Raw genomic sequence first — 313 nt, 5'->3', positions numbered from 1 at the left:
GGGGGGGTATGGCCGTGAGGCGGCGGCAGTTGGTGTGCACCGTGAGGGGACTGGCGGCTGGGCTGAGGGGGGATTAGGGGCGCTCTGGAGGGGGGGTATGGGGCCGTTGAGCATGGGGTTTGGTGTGACCGTGAGGTGGGGCGGTTGTGAGGGGGATTGGCGCTCTGAGGGGGGGGTAAAATGGCCGATGAAGCCTACAGCAAGGGTGGTTGGTGTGACGTGAGGTGGGCGGCTGTGAAGGGGGTATTGGCGCGCCTCTGAGGGGGGTATCCCCGAGCTGCCGTCGAAGGGCTCGCAGAGTTTCCATCGCTGC

The sequence above is a fragment of the Chelonoidis abingdonii genome, chromosome 14 (assembly GCF_003597395.2).
Source record: "Chelonoidis abingdonii isolate Lonesome George chromosome 14, CheloAbing_2.0, whole genome shotgun sequence".
In the NCBI taxonomy this organism is placed as follows: Eukaryota; Metazoa; Chordata; order Testudines; family Testudinidae; genus Chelonoidis; species Chelonoidis abingdonii.
The sequence above is the reverse complement of the archived record's forward strand: the minus strand, read 5'-3'. Positions refer to the sequence as shown.